This window comes from Bos taurus, chromosome 13, assembly GCF_002263795.3.
Source record: "Bos taurus isolate L1 Dominette 01449 registration number 42190680 breed Hereford chromosome 13, ARS-UCD2.0, whole genome shotgun sequence".
NCBI lineage: Eukaryota > Metazoa > Chordata > Mammalia > Artiodactyla > Bovidae > Bos > Bos taurus.
In genome coordinates, this window is record NC_037340.1 from 63,704,264 (window position 1) to 63,718,741 (window position 14,478).

The window sequence follows — 14,478 nt, forward strand, 5'->3', positions numbered from 1 at the left end:
TATATGACTGTCCTAAACAACACATTGTTTAGTTTTGACTGTATTTTGTCTTTGTCTAAATGAAATCATACAATGTGTTTATTCTTTTGCAACTTACTTTCTCTTTCAACATTGCTTTTGAGGGTCATTCATGTAGATATTATAGCTCTTATAATATCTTATTTATCTTATCTTATAATATCACTTATTTTCATTTATTATATCTTATAATCACTTATTATATCTTATAATATCACTTATTTTCATTTCTGTTTAATCCACTTATTTATTCATTCTATTGTTGATGGATATTGGGTTGTTTCAGTTTTTTTGCTATTGCAAAGAATACTGCTTTAATATTCTTGGGTGTGTAGATAGATACAGATATAATTTGGGAGTCAAATTTCTTAAACAAATATGCTTAGGTTCAACTTAACTAGGTAATGTTAAACTGTTTCCCAAAGTGGTTGCATCAGTCTGTACTCCCACCAGCAGTGGATAAATACTCTTGTTTTATGCCCTTATCAGCCTACCATTTTTTTTTGCCTATTTGGCAGGTATGAAGTGGTATCTCATTGTGGTTTTAATTTGCATTTCTTTGACTACCGTGACTAATGAGGTTGAGCATCTATTCATATGTTATAACCCATCTGAGAGTCTTTGTTTGTAAAAGTTCCGTTCATGTCTTTGCCTGTTTAAAACTAGGTGGTTTGTTTTTCTTTTCAACTAATAGAAATTCTTTACATATTCTGGGTATTAGTCCTTTGCTAATTATATGTGCTGCAGATATCTTCTCCAGATTTGTGGTTTGTGTTCTCACCCTCTCTCTGTTGTTGTTTTTTTTTTTTTGATAACTAGAAAATCTTAAGAGTTTTGTGTTTGTTTTGCTATGCTGCTCCGTATGTGGGCTCTTAGTTCCCTCGCCAGGGATCAAACTCCTGCGGTAGAAGTGCAGAGTCTTAACCACTGTCAGGGAAGTTCCAGATATTCTTAGCGTCAGCCGAGTGTGTGCTGCTTGGTTTTTGTCTCGTCACAACAAAGATTTGGAGTGACAGACATTAAAGCCCCCTCGGCGTGTCACAGCTCTCGGGTCTTGGACAGACCGTGTTATAGCTCTCAGGTCTCGAACGGACCGTGTTATAGCTCTTAGACAAATCAGTGTTACAGCTCAGTGTTACAGCTGTATTTTATTTAGAAGATAACAGGAAAATCCATCTTTGAGGCGTGAGGGCACGTCGATCCAAAGACGCAAAGAGAAGAGCGCCCCAGCGTGCAGGGGAGAGAGAGAGAGAGAGCCCTTTGGCTCCTCTTTTTATATGTTTTTTCTTCCCCCTAGGCCTGCCCTATGCAAATTGGGCTTAGTCAGGAGTGCTGTTCTACCTGAAGTCCTCACTCCGGTCCTCGGTCCTGGGGTCCTCAGACCTTCCTTTGACCTTCCTCTGTTCTATTTTCCTGGGCTTTTCTCTTCCTTGTCTTTTAGCCACTGCCATTTTGGACTCCTTTTCCCTATTTTAACTACCTAACCTTAGTTGTAATGTATTCAAATTTGTCAGTCTTTTCTGTAGTGTTAATGGCAGTTTTTGTCTTGTTTTAGAAAACCTATATACCCCCAAAGTCATAAAGAATTTCTTCTGTATTGTTAGCCCAAAGTTTTATAGTTCAAATATGTATGTGGTGTGAGGGAGGAATTCTATTTCATTTTTTTTTCCCGAATGAATAAGCAGTTGTCCCAGCACCACTTAGGCAACAGTGCATCCTTCTTCCAGTGACCTATAGAGCCATCTCTGTCATCCATTGTGTCCATAAATATACCAGGTTATTCCTATCTCTCTATTTTGATGCATTGATCTGTGTATGCACTGTTGAAATTACTAAAAATTTTTAATAAATCTCATTCTTTTCAAGAGTATCTTGTGGAAGTTCCCTGGTAACTTAGTGATTAGGATTTTGGGGTTTCCCTGCCATGGCCTGAGTTCAGTCCATGGTTAGGGAACTGAGGTCTCACAAGCTGCAAAGCACAACCAGAAAAGAAAGAATATCTTACACTGTCTTGGATGTTTGCACATCTATATAATTTTAGAGTTACTTTGTCAAGTCTTAGGGGGAACATTTTTTTTTGAATTTTTACTGCAGTTGTATTAATCTATAAATTATTTGGACTTCCCTGGTGGCTCTGATGGTAAAGAATCCACCTGCAATACAGGACACCCAGGTTCAGTCTCTGGGTCAGGAAGATCCTCTGGAGAAGGGAGTGGCTACCCACTCCAGTATTCTTGCCTGGGAAATCCCATGGACAGAGGAGCCTGGCAGGCTACAGTCCATGAGGTCACAAAGAGTTGGACAGGACTGAGCAACTAACACTTTCACTTTCTACCCAGTAATGCCCATTTTATCATCACCAGTAAAGCTAAGGGAATGTCCTGATAGTCCAGTGATTAAGACTCCACACTGCCACTGCCGAGGCTCAGGTTCAGTCCCTGCTTGGGGAACTAAAATCCCATAAGCCACGTAGTGCAGCCAAAAGGGGGGGAAAAATATATATATATACACACACACACACACACACACACAGGGCTGTAAAATTTGTTTCTCCCTCTCTATCTCATGACCAACAACCTGATTCCAACCCTCATCACCTCCCATCTGGATCAGTGCACCAACCTCATCAGTGGTTTTTAAGCATCCAGCCTAGCTGTGTCCCATTCATCTTCTAGCCAGAGTGATTTTATATGTATACATATATATAATTTTATATATAAAATTTTAGCTTATATCTTTATTTTGTATATTTATATAATTTATATATATTATATTTATATATACTTATATATATATATTTGGCCATGCCACGTGGCTTGTGGATCTTAGTTCCCTGACCAGGGATCAAACCCAGGTCCACGGCAGTGAAAGCACCGAGTCCTAACCACTGGACCACTAGGAAATTTCCCAAAGTGATCTCTTGAAACTACAAATATGTCCATACCTTCCTTCTGCTTACAACTATTAATTGGCTTCCAGTTGCCTAAAGGAGGGGTCTCTAAAGTGTCTTTAATGAATGAATGAATTAACTTTTGGTTGTGCTGGATCTTCGTTGCTGCATGGGCTTTCTCTAGTTGCAGCGAGTGGGGGCTACTCTTCGTTGTGGTCACAGGCTTCTCATTGCAGTGGCTTCTCTTGTCACAGAGCAAAGACTTTAGAGCGTGGGCTCAGTAGTTGTGGCACACGGGCTTAGTTGCTCTGTGGCATGTGGAATCTTCCTGGACCACAGACGGAACCCCTGTCTCCTGCATCGGCAGGCAGATTCTTATCCACTGCAACACCAGGGACGTCCTCTAAAGTGTCTTTTTGATCAATATTTTTTTCTTCAGATTCTATTACATTTTTTACAACATGACTAACCAGGAGAGGGGTTCACGAGAGGGGCTGTCAGCTTCAGGCTTTTCTGTCTGTTCACTGTTGTAACTTCAGTATTATCTGGAACTGCCATTTCTTTGCAGGAATATTTTGAAGCCTCCCACCATTTTGAAGCATTTAGTTAGGTTAATATAGGAAACCTGGTACATGATACTTATATTTGCTTAGCCTGACAGAGGGGGTTTCCCTGGTGGCTCAATAGTAAAGAATCCGCCTGTAAGGCAGGAGACCTAGGTTTGATCCCTGGGTTGGGAAGGTCCCCTGGAGGAGGGCATGGCAACCTACTCCAGTATTCTTGCCTGGAGAATCCCCATGGACATAGGAGGCCTGGGGGGCTACAGTTTCTGGGGTCACAGAGTCCAACACAACTGAGCTACTAAACACAGCACAGCCTGACAGAAACACACACTACACCCAAGACCATACTGCAGAATGCTGAAACGGGGGCTAAGAGCCCCACTGCCCACCCCCCAACATGTGAACCTCCTTCCATCAGGAAATCTCTGCTACCTCACTTGACAAAGGTCACACAAACAGACCAGGTGAGGGAAACGGTGTCAATTAATGACAAAAACCCATCCTAAGTGTCTGTCCTGCTTTGGGAGATGTCAGTTAAGGACACATTTGCTCATGTAGTATATTAAGTTCATTTGAACAAAACTTTCGGAGATTGCTGGCCTCAGGAGAAGGTCCAAGCACCTTTGCCTGGCCTTCAAGGCCCTCCTTGTGTGACCCCTGCCTGTGCACCTCACCTTGTCTCTTTGGCCCCAACAGCATCACAGTTCTCACTACAGCCACTCAAAACTTATAGATGGTTCTCCCACACCCACTGTGTTCTGTTCTGCCCCCAATATTCTCCCCTCTGTCTCTGGATGCTCCCTGATCCGCGACTTCCTGTCAAAGTCCCACTTGGCCTTTAAAGCCCAACCGTTCCTCGGCGCCCCTCCCCAGGCAGGAATAGACGCCTCCTCTGTGCTCCCACAAACCCCCTCATGCAGCTCTGCCTCTGTCCTTTCCACATTGTTTCATGCCATCTTTGAGGGGAAGGGCAGACCTCTTTCTCTTTTAGCCCCAAGATCCAGCACAGCCCTGGTTAGTTTTTTATATATATTTATTTGGCTGCATTGGATGAGGGCAGGGACTGGATCTGGCTTTATTATGTAGCTGCATCCTCAAAAGCTAGCTAACTTGATCAATACTTAGTGAATGACTAAATGAAGGACCTCAACTTCTGGTTTTATTTTATTTAAAAAAATATGTATTTATTTTATATAGCAGCCAGGTCTTAGATGCAGCACGTGGGATCTAGTTCCTCGACCAGGGATTGAACTGAGTCCTTAGTTGTGGCACGAATCTTAACTGTGTCATGCAAAATCCTTTGTCGCAACATATGGGCTCCTCTCTAGTTGTGGTGCACAGGCTCCAGAGTGCTCAGGCTCAGGTATGTGGGATCTTAGTTCCCCACCCAGGCATAGAATCTGTGCTGCCTGCATTTGAAGCACAGAGTCTTAACCACTGGACCACCAGGGAAGTACTGGCCCTGCAGCTGCTAAGTCACTTCAGTCGTGTTCGACTCTGTGTGACCCCATGGATGGCAGCCCACTGGGGTTACCTCCGTCCCTGGGATTCTCCAGGCAAGAACACTGGAGTGGGTTGCCATTTCCTTCTCCAATGCATGGAAGTGGAAAGTGAAAGTGAAGTTGCTCAGCTGTGTCCGACTCTTAGTGACCCCGTGGACTGCATGCAGCCTACCAGGCTCCTCCGTCCATGGGATTTTCCAGGCAAGAGTACTGGTTAATCTTAAAAAATAATAATATAAATATTAATAAAACCAGAAATTGAGGCTTCCCTGGTGGTTCAGTGGCTGGTACTCCATGCTCCCTGTGCAGGAGACCCAGGTTCGACCCCTGGTCAAAGAGCTAGATTTCACGTGGTGCAACTTAAGACCTGGCTGCTATATAAAATCAATAAATGTTTTTAAAAAATCAAACCAGAAGTTGAGGTCCTTCATTTAGTCATTCTCTAAGTATTGATCCTGTTAGTCAGCTTCTGAGGATGCAGCTACATGATAAAGCCAGACCCAGCCCCTGCGCTCACGGCATTTGCATTCTAGTGGGCAAGAAGTGGAAAACAACAAAGAAATGAGCAAACAATTTCAGGTAAGGATTTGTTTGTCCTGCCCAAGGACTTTTGCACATGCTATTCCTTGTGCTTAGAAACTTCTTCCTGACTCTTGACATGACAATTACTCTTCCTGTAAATCAGGTGTGCCAAAGTGTAGCTTTCTTTATTATTCTCTTCCTGTGTCTCATGGCTTCGGAAGTCCCTTCCAGCCTGACACACTGTGTTTCCCATTACAACAGTGTTGTCAGCCCTACTTTGGTGCCTTGGGCTCCCATGGAAATCATCCTCAGGAATTCCCTGGCAGTCCAGTGGTTAGGACTCTGTGCTTTCACTGCAGGAGCCACGGGTTTGATCCCAAATCAGAGTGTTGTAGCCTCGTGTTCTGGAAAACAAACTCACTCAGAAGGACAATGCAGATAGTGGAGTGCAGTTTATTACACCAGCAGGCCCAGGGCAGTCTCCTCTTAGCCAAGGACCCCGACCAGCATTTGTGAAAATCTTTTATACCCCATGTGTACGTGTCTGAACCCACCACCCCAAATTCCTTGAAACTTACATAAACCAAGGAAAATACAATCCCAGTAACCCCATCATTCACGTGCTATGTGCTCATGTGCTCCAACAGTCAAACAATTAGCCAATAATCAATAAACCCGAGGTCACACTCCGATAGATACAGAAAAATTTATGGCGTGTCTGGAGGAAGGGGTGATTAGTGTATGTTTTCTCTTAGGCGATGAGTAACCTAGGTACAATCTTCAAGGTTCCCCTGTCTGGAGGGGGTCTTATCCTTCTGTTGTTTTCACAGGCACTAAACACAGAGTTCAGAGTCCATTGGAAAGGTAGCCGAGCATGATCAGCATGAACAGGCCTAAGATGGAGTCCAGGCCCTATGAATTCCTTCTTCATTACCCGCTCTTGATGCTCTTAACTCATGAGTATCATTCATAGGGATATATTGCACCCTGGCTCTCCGACTGCCAATTTGGGAGAATGACATCAACCTTCGGGTTACAAAGTTCATAATACATTGTAAAATTCAGGGTCCACAAAGCAGAACTATCAAGGCAACTATAACAGTGGTAAATATAGTTTTCCACCAATCGCCCTTCACCCAAGATAGGACCGAAGTCCAGAAAGGAATGTTTTCATTTGACATTGCTTTTACCTAGTTTTTCATGTCATTTAAATCAGTCGATACATTGCCAGATAAGTCAGGAATGTATACACAACATTCAACCTTAATTATAGCACAGGTCCCTCCTTGAGCAGCTGTATGTCCAAAGCCATTCTATTATGAATTACTGCTTTTCTCATTTGAATTTGCTCTTCATTTAAGGCTTGGATGGCTTTTGTTCTATTTAGGAGGACCTGTTTTGTGAAATTAGTCAAAGCCTCTGCTTTAATCATGATATCTGTTGTCCCTATAGAGGGTACGAATAAGGCAGCAATATACTCATACGATTGAAACACGGATCTTGTCCACCTAGCATATAAATAAGGTAGATATACTGCAGCTTGTTGTAGGTTAGGCTTTTGTTACACTGGCATTTATATCAAATGTAACCCCATGACCCGAGTCTACTGACTGTAGGTCTTACACCAAGAGAGCAAGGAGAGGTTATGATTGACAAGAGAGAGGAAAACCTCTTTTTGTCATCCCAGAAAAGAGCAGAGTGGTTTAAAATCTCCTTGGCAGAGCAGTGACACCCACCAAGGAAGTCCATCCATCACTGACAGAGGCATAGCCCTACATACCCAGCAGTTGGAAGTGTTGTGGAAGTCTGTGTAGGAATGTGCCCATGAGATGAAAACATTATCCTGAGTTGAAACAGAAGTTAAATTCAAAGTCACATCGCTGAGGCCAAGCAGTAGGAGTTGATTGTGTGGCTTCATCCTGAAGGGGCTCGTCCAGGATCTTCTTTTCCTTCTTCTTAAGGATGGTCTTAGTCTCTTGAGGGTCAGCGGGGTCCCTCTGTGCAGTCCACTCAGCGTTTTTTGGGTCTGCGTGGTATGTTCTCTTCACCCTCGTATGATGGATCCAAGGGACAATACCTGCAACTTTAACTGCAGTAGGGGTAGTTAGAATAACATAAGGGCCCTTTCACCAGGGGGCTAGCAAATCATATTTCCAATCTTTGACCCATACTTGGTCACCAAGCGTAAACTCATGAATCTGTTCCCCAAGGGGGAACGGCACCCTTTCTTGTACAAACTTAGTTACCCGATTTATTACCTTACCCGGTTCCATCTGCTGTGAAATCATATCCCTCCTTACCTGAGGCAAATTTGTTGACACCTGTTTTATTATGGGAGGGGGCCTCCCATACACAATTTCATATGGAGAATAGCCTTGGGACTGTGGGGTCATCCTGAGTCTGAGCAGAGCCATCAGAAGCAAGTCCACCCAGGAGCAGTCAGTCTCTATGATCCACTTGGAGAGTCTCTTTAGTGTCCAGCTGGTTCATTTCACCATCTCAGAACTCTGGGCCTATATGCAGTGTGCAGTTTCCATTTGATATTTAAAGTTTTGCTTACTTGTTGTAAAAGCCGGGTCATTGTCTGAACCAATGCTGGTAGGAAGTCCAAATCTGGGAACTATTTCCCTAAGCAGGCACCAGGCTACTTATGCTCTTTCAGCCCAGGTAGGAAAATCTTCTACCTATCCTGAGAACGTACATACCATGACCAGCAGGTAATAGTAGTGTTGATGAGGTTTCTTTTCAGTGAAGTCCACTCCCAGGTGTTCAAAGGGCAGCGTGCCTTTCAGCTAAATACCCGGAGGTTTTTGTCTGATACCCGAGAGGCAGCATTAACCTGTGAGCAGGCAGCATGGCCTAGGTGGGTCGCTTGGTGTGTTTGGCTTACCAGATTGTGTGCCAGCTCCTTCGGTACTGATAATTTGCCACTTGGCAATTCCCACCATCCCTTTTCAATCTTGATGGCCCCTTCCACTTTGGCTAACCTGACAGCCATTGTCCTTGTTTTATGAGGCTAGTGCCATCAGTATATAGGACCCAACTAGGGTCTGGACTCTTGTGTCCTTCTTTAAAACAAACCCCAGATACCTTGCCTCCTCCTTGCAGATCTGGGCCTTCTTCTTCGACACCTGGTAACCTGCTTCCATCAGCAGCTGGAGCAGTGCTTTTGTCCCTTTCCAGCATTTTTCCTTGGTCTCGGCAGCCAGCAGCAGGTCATCCCCATATTGTAGGAGCCAACATCCATACTCTTCCAGATGGAATGAGTTCAGGTCAGAAGCCAAAGCTTCCCCAAAGATGGCTGGGGAGTTCTTAAACCCTTATGGGGGAGTCCAGATGAGCTGTTGTTTGGTGCCCCCAACTGTATCTTTCCATTCAAAGGCAAAGATGGGTTGTGACGCTGGGGCGAGGCGTACGCAGAAGAAGGCATCCTTGAGATCTGGGTGAGTATAAACTTTAGTCCTCAGCAGGAGGAGGTTAAGTAAGGTATAGGGGGTTGGAACAGTGGGGTGTAAAGTCACAGTAGCCTGGTTGACTAGCCTGAGATCCTGTACAGGCCTATAGTCCTGTCCTCCTTTCTTTTCGACTGGCAGGATCGGCGTATTCCAAGCCAACCGGCACTCTACTAGAATGCCCACTTGTTTCAATCTATTGATGTGGGGCAGTATGCTGGCCCAGGCCTCTATCGGTAGCAGGTACTGGCGCTTTCTAACCAGGATGGTGCCTGGTTTGAGTTCTGTTATCACTGGGGCTTGATGTTTAGCCAGCCTGGGGGGGAGTGGGGTTTGTCTTCCACCCAAACCTCAGGGAATAATTGAGTTAGCTCTCTCTCATGCTCTTCTGGCCCACCCAGTTCTTCCTTCGGAGGCTCATGCAACCTCCACTCATCTTGGGGTGGTATTGACAGAGAGAGAGCAAATAAGTCATAGTGTCCATCCGGAAGGTGGGCCTCCCCTCAAGGGAGAAAGTCACTTGTGCTCCTAGTTTGGAGAGCAAGTCTCTTCCCAACATGGGTACTGGGCACTCAGGAATGTAGAGGAATTCATGAATCACTTGATGCCCACCCCATCTGACATTTTCTGGGCTGGCAGAACGATTTAATCATCTCTTCTCCCGATATCCCAGTTACAGCGGTAGTCTTTTTGGACAGTGGTGCCACAGGCTTTGTTACTACCGACAGTTCTGCTCCTGTATCCACCATAAAGTCAATGTTTTGGTCCCCCACTTTTAAGGTTACCATGGGTTCTCGGGGACCTGATATCTCTGAGCCCTGGAAGCCCTATTTAATTTCCAAGCCAGCAAGTCCCACAACTGCGGGAGCTTCCTCTTCCTTCCTTGCCTTAGGGCATTCATTCTTCCAGTGACCAAAAGCTTGGCACCAGGCACACTGGTTTGGCTGTAACGGGGCCGGGGCCTCCTTTGGGACTGGTTGAAGGGCAGAGGAGGTTTTCCGGAAGGCCCGAGATAGACTTTCCCAGAGCAGCAGCTAGCATTGTAAATCTCTTGTCTGTTCTCTTTCGTTCCCTCCGGCTCTGTGGCAGAGTGCAGTCTCTGCTTAATTCCAACGTCTCCCTCCCCTTCTTGTCAGTACTCACCGGGAGAGGCGGGTATAGTTTGGGCGGTTCAGCTGGAGCCAGATCCTAGAAGTGTTGGCCAGAGGCTTCTGTCACCGGGATCGGAGCCTGCCAAAACGGCGGCTCTAAGAACTCCGGGAGAGCTGGCGGAAGAGCAATGGCTGCTGCAGGAACTTCACTTGGCCCTGGATTGGGCATTAAGGCCGCCTCCGGTCCTGGTGGAGCACTGGGAGGCAGGCGCGTCATTATCCAGTATGGGGGAGGGGTCAGGTCATCCCCGTCCAAATCCTGTAGAATTTCCTTTTTTTTAATCATCAATTTTTGTGCCATTAATATTTTTCTCTTTCCCTTCTGAATACAGAACCTTGTCCAAGTAGGAGAGTCTTTTGAGCTAACCCTAGCCATGAATCAATATACGGATATTGATCCAGGTGTCCTGGCTCTCCTGTGACTACTGTATAGACTGCTTCCACTATTTGTAAGTTCATGGTGTTCTCTGGTGACCATCCTACTCCCATAGGGGGCCATTCAACCTCACAGAGTGTGTGGAGGTGGTTAGGCTTCATCTTCACCCCATAGTCTCTTCCAAATCCCTTCTTTAAAATTTTAATCATGCACTCCAATACAGTTACCTTAGATTCACTTCCCCCATCTTGCTTACCTTCTCAGACCTTCTAACTTTTCCTTTTCGTTCTGTCTTTGAAGTTCTCAGTACCCTATGTACTTCTGATATTTCCACTCAATGACACTTAAATTGCCATTCTGCCTCCTTCCTAATTGGGGTAAGAAGAGCCTTACCTGCCAGATCCCAGAGGGAGAAGGGGGATCGGCTGTCTTCACCTGCCGGTCAGCACAGCTGAACCAGAACACCACGTGGTCCAAGACTGTTTCTCCCTTTAAGTCTGTTCTGCCTTGGTGGGCTTGATCAGGTGCGGATGAAAACACAGGTGGGTTAAATATCCCATGTCCCAGGCCATCTCCGGAAAAGCCAATTCATACTCACTTATGTATCCCCCTCCTTCTAGCCTAACAATTCTGAGGGGGTCAAGAATTTTACAGCAGACGGGACACCTCCTGGGAGAGGGCAGAATACAAGCAAACAAGGACCAATTTCCTATCCTAAAATCCCCTGGCGATCGCTTGGTAATAATTTTCCCTGAGATGGCGTGGACACACCTCCTAAAATGACCTTCACAAATTTCCTTCCTAAACCCTAGCACGCTTGTCGACCTGTGTACCAAGCAATCGCTGCTGCCTGCCTATTCCAGGCTCCTGTGGGTCCGTGCCCCTTCTCTAGTCCCTCCCAGCGGGGTGATCAGGCCCCCTTTTCCACCCTGCTAGGTGGGTTCCTCCTCACCTGAGCGCTCAGTTCCCCTGCTGCCGTCCACTACCTGCTAACATGAAAGGTCTGGGCATTGAGAAGCAGAATCCTTCCAGAAGGGCAAGGTTCCTTTCCCCCCTCTAGAAGATTCAAGCTGCAAGGCCTCAGGGTAGTCCCAAATGGGACTTGTCTCCTTGAAGTGAGGAGTTTCCTGGTCAGTGAACCAAATGTTGTAGCCACGCGTTCCAGGAAACAAACTCACTCAGAAGCACAATGCAGATAGTGAAGTGCGGTTTATTACACCGGCGGGCCCAAGGCAGAGTCTCCTCTTAGCCAAGGACCCCAACCAGTTTTTGTGAAAACCTTATATACCCTAATTGTACTTGCTCAAACCCACCTCCCCAAATTCCTTGAAACTAATCTGGACAAGGTGAAAGAGAGATATGATCAAAGGTAACCCATGATTCATGTGTTACAAGACTAGATGAACAGTGGACATTTATCAATAGGACTGTGGTCATATCCCAATAAACATAATGGAATTTACCACTTTGTTCTGTTACAGAGTTAATTAGCATATTCTTTTAGGCAACAGAGAGTCCAAGTACAAGACCTGAGGCTCTTTTATTGGGGGGGGGGTGTCTGGTTTTCCATTGGTATGCCACTTCTATAGACACGGGGCACAAAGTTCAGAGTAGCCTAATGGTCGCAGCCTGGCCTAAGATGGAGTCCAGCTCTGTCTGTTTCCTCCTTCAGAATGAAGTGTGTTTCTGTTACCCATAGCTGTCTACATAACTTTTGATGCCCAGCGCAAAATGAAAATGCAAGGCCCTTGTTCGAAAAAAACTCTGTCAGGGAGGGGAAATTGTGGTCTAGTGGTTAGGACTCCGTGGTCTTGCTGCTGAGGACCTGGTTGAGGAGCTAAGATCCCACAAGGTTTGTGGAGCAGTCAAAAAAACTGTCTTAAGCACTTCGGGGAGGGGGGATTGCCATCAAAGATGTGCTGTGCTGTGCTGTGCTTAGTCGCTCAGTCATGTCTGACTCTTTGAGACCCCACGGACTGTAGCCTGCCAGGCTCTTCTGCCCATGGGGCTTCTCCAGGCAAGAATACTGGAGTGGGTTGCCATGCCCTTCTCCAAGGGATCTTCCAAACCCAGGGATCAAACCCAGGTCTCCTGCTTTGCAGGTTGATTCTTTATGAGCTGAGCTACCAAGGAAGCCCAACAAGGATACTAAAATATAGATACAGAGCTTCCCTTCTCTTCCACAGTCTCTGTCTTGACTTATGTTTTTGTTAATTAATGTCACCCTAAGTGAAATAAATATTTTTAAATTTTACCATTCTTTATATTGTACAATGCCAGTTTTAAAGGCAAATAAAAGAGCATTTAGTTCATATGTAGAATCACAGTTTGTGTTACATAGCTTGTATATGTGATAAGGACAGAGTAAAGGGACAAAGTAGGTGATTAAAGAGTTAATACCACTAAGGGAGTGTAAGTAGAAAATTTATGGGAGACCCTCATAAGTTAATGATTACTCAGTAAAGCAGGTTTGTTTAGCAAGAAAACCATGCAACAGAATCATCTCCCAAAACAATAAGACAATGGTGGCCCAAGCCCCACCTCCTGCTCAGTGAGCTCAGTTAGGACACGCTGTCTACACACATGAAAAACAATTTATGGATCTAGCTGGACCATGTAGGGACAAGAAAACTCTCCTACCCAACCTGGAGGAGAAGCTGAAGATGGAAGCATGACATCTACTACTCAAGAAAGACAAAGAAGATCTTCTCCCCATCCCCACTTTTCCTTTGGTTATAAAACTGTAGCCCACTCTTTCACCCACCCACTTATAAACCTCACAAGCTCCTATTCTAATCATTTTGCCTCTCACTGAGTTCTTTCTGTGCTGAGACATAAAGGGCTATCATACTGGAGCTCTTCAGAGCCCCTGAAGTGCCACCAAATATGCTTATGTGTTTTGTTCTAACCAGAAAGAGGAAACACTGCACAAAAGCCACTTCATTGGGGACTTCCCTGGTGATCCAAACTTGACGCTTTCGCTGACACTAGCTGTGTTCAACGCTGGTGGGGGAACTATGATCCTGCAAGCCGTACAATGCTGCTAAAGAAAAAAAGCCACTTCATTTTACTTTTTGATATGTGCATATTTTATCAACACCCCGCCCTCAGCTTACTGGTAAGTGAGTGAGGAGGGACTGAAAGGAAAAGGAAGTATGTATTTCCCCATCTTTCCTTCTACATTGTCAGTATGTTTGGCTAATACAGAGTAAGTAACACGAGAAAGATGTGGTAAGGTCCTTGGTTGTTAAGGTTTTCCTGTGTTCAAATCAAGTTCTGGTTTGTACTGGTTCATACTCTCTTTGAGTCTTGCTGAAATCCACACATCATGCGCCACTGGAATTGTGTGTCCATGGGACTTTGAGACCATGATTTTCATGCAGAAATATACTGTATTATACCATTCATTTGAGGGGAATAGGGGGGAATTATTTACCCATTAGCATCCACCTGCAATACAGGAGACCCGGGTTGGATCCCTGGGTTGGGACCATCCCCTGGAGAAGGAAATGGCAAACTACTCCAGTATCATAAAATTCATCATTTTGAAATGTACAAGTCATTTTGGTATAGCCACCAACATTGTGCAACCATCACCATGATCTAATTCCAGAACATTTCATCACCTCGTAACTGTAAGTCACTTCAGTCGTGTCCGACTCTGTGTGACCCCATAGATGGCAGCCCACTAGGCTCCCCCATCCCTGGGATTCTCCAGGCAAGAACACTGGAGTGGGTTGCCATTTCCTTCTCCAATGCATGAAAGGGAAAAGTGAAAGTGAAGTCGCTCAGTCGCGTCCGACTCTTAGTGACCTCATGGACTGCAGCCTACCAGGCTCCTCCGTCCATGGGATTTTCCAGGCAAGAGTACTGGAGTGGGGTGCCATTGCCTTCTCCGTCACCTCGTAAAGAAACCCTTTATCTACCCTCTAGCAGTCAAAGTTCCTATTCTTCCCTCCCACCAGACCCTAGCAACCACTAACCAATATGTTTTTGATTTTAAT

At 45.3% G+C, this 14,478-nt stretch overlaps 1 long non-coding RNA gene across 2 annotated transcripts; it reads right to left on the reverse strand.

Moving 5' to 3' along the window:
• Window positions 1-5,934: 5,934 nt before the first annotated feature.
• Window positions 5,935-11,664, reverse strand: LOC132346956 (uncharacterized). Of its 2 annotated transcripts, none has more exons than XR_009496984.1 (2): window positions 10,091-11,664; window positions 5,935-7,584 (listed from the first exon to the last, which is right to left on the reverse strand). It is a non-coding gene; the product is annotated as an uncharacterized lncRNA (long non-coding RNA). The 2 variants fall into 2 exon arrangements; XR_009496983.1 differs by lacking the exon at window positions 10,091-11,664 and adding an exon at window positions 7,796-9,036.
• Between the last annotated feature and the right edge of the window lie 2,814 nt (window positions 11,665-14,478).